This window comes from Boleophthalmus pectinirostris, unplaced genomic scaffold (genome assembly GCF_026225935.1).
Source record: "Boleophthalmus pectinirostris isolate CB_2022bp ecotype Guang Dong unplaced genomic scaffold, ASM2622593v1 HiC_scaffold_3, whole genome shotgun sequence".
Lineage (NCBI taxonomy): Eukaryota > Metazoa > Chordata > Actinopteri > Gobiiformes > Gobiidae > Boleophthalmus > Boleophthalmus pectinirostris.
In genome coordinates, this window is record NW_026571299.1 from 20,957,262 (window position 1) to 20,961,818 (window position 4,557).

A 4,557-nucleotide genomic window follows, 5' to 3' on the forward strand; every position below is an offset into this window, starting at 1 on the left:
TTTATAGCTTCTCTAACCAGCTAAACTGTTTTTAGCTGTGCTAACATGATTGCACAAGGGTTTTCTAATCATCCAGTAGACCTCTGACACAGTGAGCAAACACAGTGTATCAGTAGAACACTGGAGTGGTAGTTGCTGGAAATGGGCCTCTACACCTATGTAGATATTGCACCAAAAAACAGACATTTGCAGCTAGAATAGTCATTTACCACATTAGCAATGTATAGAGTGTATTTCTGATTAGTTTAAAGTTATCTTCATTGAAAAAAAAACAGTGCTTTTCCTTCAAAAATAAGGACATTTCTATCTGTATATCTTTTATATATATATAGTGACATTAACTATGTTTAGTAAAATGACTAGTCCTGTCATGTGCATCGTAAGTGGCCATCGTAAGTTAAGCATTTTCATGGAGACAAGCAGATGATGCCAGCAAACCCAGTTATAGCTCAGGCCTGTGGAAAGGCCACCCTATAGATTACATAGTTTTCAAAGTGGTTCTTTTAGCTATTAGAAGCCAAACGACTGGGGAAAAAAGTACAGTGGAATATTCTGGGCAAAACAATACCATTAAAATAAGAGTTTAAAATGTTGGTCCCTGGCGGAGGCAGAGTAACTAAAATAGTGTACTCAAGAAGTGTACTCAAGAAGTGTACTGTTACTTGTCCTGTGTGTTGTATTATAACACATTTTTTCCATTTCCATGAATTACTTTTTTCCAGGTAAAAAATGTGACCACCCCCAGTCCCCAGCTTATGTCTCGTCCATCTTCCCCATTGTGAGCACTCCGAGAGAAGAGCGACATCACCTCAAAGGCCATGTCACGAAATGCACGTGTGTTATTGACTGTTCAGAAGTTTGCCTAAAGCCGCCAAGAAAGAGCTCATGGTGGTGCAGTTTCACTTGTATCCAGAGGGTGGGGTAGTCGGGTCAGTGATGAACAGATTCTAAAGATTCAATCATTGAACCTGCCCAGGGACGACAAGTGGAAGTGACCACTATTGCTACAACCTGGTAGAAGCACCTCTCCTGTTAAGGTTTATGTACATAATGCACAGTCCCTGTCTTATTAAATAAATAACTAAACTAAACTAAACTAAACTAAAGAGCTGTGGGATGCTTAAAAATCTACATCTAGGTGATGTGATTTTGTGAGAAAGCGGGTTTAGTGTCCAGAGTTGTGCCTTTACGAAGGAGAAGAAGAGGTTGGGTCCTGTAAATGTGCAGACAGCCACAGTCAGCTCTGGCTTCTCTGAGGATTCAAGTGGAAAAATGCATCAATCTTATTTAGAAAAAGTACAAAATCCTGCAGTCCCCTGTCTTCATGGCCTTCCTCCATCCAAACCAGTGTGACACCACCTCTTCGACGGAATGGTGCGTGTAACTTGTGTCCTTACGAGTCTGTCATTATGTGTTGTGGCATAAAATTAAAGCTGCACTGTGTGACATTTCTGGCAAATGGTTTGTCACCTGCTTGTCTCCATGAGATTTCATTGTTTTACCTAGAATATTCCACAATATGACATTAAACCAAACTATCCCCATGGAGCTACAGGCCAGACCCTGCTCACAGTAAGTGTGTGTGTTTTCAAGGTATTTATGAGCAGTTAGACACTTGGACACGATTAAATGCATGATGTAGGTTTAATGCCATACTCTGGAACATTTACTGCACTCTGTAACTTTTCTGGTGGATGGCACCTGCTTTTTTCCATGGGACAGTTGTCAAAAGTATTATATAAGTATCCAGTTACTAAAATAAACTAAAAACTACTATCAAAACTAGATTATATTAAAAAAAAAAATCACAGCTTGATAAAATTGGATCAACTCTCCGAAACAGATTCAGCTTGAGTTTTAACAGAAATAGTGTAAGACCTCACGGTGTAATAAACAAACATTTTGTGTTGGTTTTTAAATGGCTTTTAAATAAATCATCTGGGTATCAAAATCAGTATTGAGTATCGAGTCTATTCTTTAGTATGAAAGGCAAGTTTGAAATGAAAGTATTATGTCAACATTGCTCCATGGAGATATTATTGGTTTGCCTAGAATGTTCCACAGTATCATGTTAAACTTAAATATCACCGTGGAGACAAGCAGGAACCAAGCCATGATGTGATCAGAGTGACAGTGTGCTTCAGTGGATTTCAGAGCAATAACACACTTGTAATGGAATGAATGTAAGATCTATTGTATTATATAGAATGTAGAGAATAAAACACTTTTTAATGACAATCCTTCAAGTTAAAATGGCAGAACTAGATTTTCTTCATTAGAAGACTTAAAGTGTCTACTCCAGATTAGACTGCTCATTTCTCCAAAACACACTCATATGTCACATTAGTTTGTAGGTTCCCGTACTGTCTTGTTAAAGCTTGATCCCATCAGATCTCAGGAACTCAGCAGGACTGGGCCTGGTCAGGACTTGGATAGAGACCACTGAGAAAATCTGGTGCCACAGGAGGGTGCCAGGGTTATTGTGTCCTTAGGCAAGGCACTTCACATTGCCAAGTATGAAAGTGGTGTGTACGTGAGTGGTGTTAGTGATGGTGCTGATTGGCAGCCTCGCTTCCATCAGTCTGCCCCAGGGCAGCTGTAACTACAATAGTAGCTCACCACTGAGTGTGGAGTGAATGAATAATGATCTGTGAAGTACTTGAAAGTGCTATATAAATGCACTGATTAATTAATTAATGACACTAGGGAATTCCATTCTCTGCCACAACCATGTCATACATTGAGCCAAAATCCTCTAATGTTCACAGAAATGAATATCATACAAATACAAATATAAGAGAACACCTTTATTTAGTTGAATACATGTTGAAAGTATCTGAAAAATGTGTTTCTTGTGTACATTTGGCCTTTTCCTCAGTGTGAGAGACACCAGAGAGCACTGTAAATAAAACAGAACTCTACTTCCTGTTATCTTTAACTATATCTTCAGCTTTTGCTTGCTGATTGGTGTAAAAGTATCATTTATATTTGCAACAGGTGTTATCCACCACATGAAGTCAAAATAGAGCATGATCCAAACCTCATCAGATGCACTTCAGGTCAGCACATGGAAACAAGTCTAGAGAGAAGACTGAAATGTGCCAAACCAATCCCAGAATCCCATGGACCTCAGAACATGTGTTTACAAAAAGTGTCTGGAGAAAATATCTATAATAAGTTTGTTTATCCCTCTGAGACATCGGCTGTTTTTTATTAAAACACTTTGAAGACAGAAGAGAAAGAGGCTGAATACCAGGGAGGTTTAGGGTCAAAGAGACATTAACATGGCTTTCTGTACGTGAAGCAAAACATCTGAGGAATGTAGGAGAGAAAGAGCTTAGAAGAACAGACTGAAGGAGAGGAGAGAGGGGAGATGAAGCAGAGAAAGAGAGACTGCAAAGAAGGATAGAGAGGGAGAGGGGAAGAGAGGGGAAGGAGAAGAGAGAGAGAAGTGGGGAGAAAGGAGAGAGGAAGGAGAGGCGGATGAAAAGAGGGGAGTGAGAAGAGAAAAAGGGTGACAGAGAAAGGGGAGGAGGATAATAGTAGTTAGGCATGTCATAATAACCACTATATCCATTTATCAGTTGTGCAGTAAAAGATGGAACATCATTCAGTATTATTTCTTCTTGTGTTCTCCGATGGATCAACAGCTCTCACAACTCAAAACACATGCACTTAAATGTCCAATATGACTCAAAACTGACTCTTATGAGCTTTAAGACGTGTTAGAATGCTGCTACCTCCTCCAGAACATGCCTGGAGTTGTGTTCGGTTTCATTTATTCATAATTTATTATTTGTCTGTATGCATCTCCAAAACTCAAATGTCTCTGAATGAAACAAAACACATCTCCAGGTCTGTTTGTGATCAGAAAACACAGTAATATGGCTCCTTTAAGTCATACATCACACGTCCAAATGTGTTGAGGTGACATTAACAGTAACAGTCAACAGCACAAGTGCAGTTTGTGGAATGAACTGAACAAATACACAAAGTCTGGAGCCATCTCCGTCTGAGAAGATATTATCCATGAGTCTGGACAGGAAACGTGTGTGTGTGTGTGTGTGCTCGTGTGTGTGTGTGTGTGTGTGTGTGTGTGTGCGTGTGTGTGCGTGTGTGCGTGCATTTGTGCACAACAAAAACTTTTAACAAGGGTTAAAATTTTCAGGGTAAAAGTTGTTTTTAACACATAAAGTGTTATTTTAACTATTTGAAAGTTAATATGTGTTGGAGTTATTTGGCAGAGTTGATCTGGTTGAAGTTAATTCAACTTTCCTTAGTGTTAATTTGGCTCCTCCCACCCACCACAGCTCCCACAAGAGAAGACCAGTTTGAACCAAATTTGTGCATAATTTCATTTTAAATTGACTTAAATAAAGTGTAAAAATAAAACACCTTTGTGTGTTGTTTAGTTAAATCAGAATAACCCTACAAAGTCTTTTCCGTTTACTCTCAAAACATTAATATAACTCTTGATTTCGGGGTTAAACAGGAACTTTGGTCCAGTGTTGCTTAATAAATATTTCCAAAAATGTTAAATGAGCTCGAGAACAGATT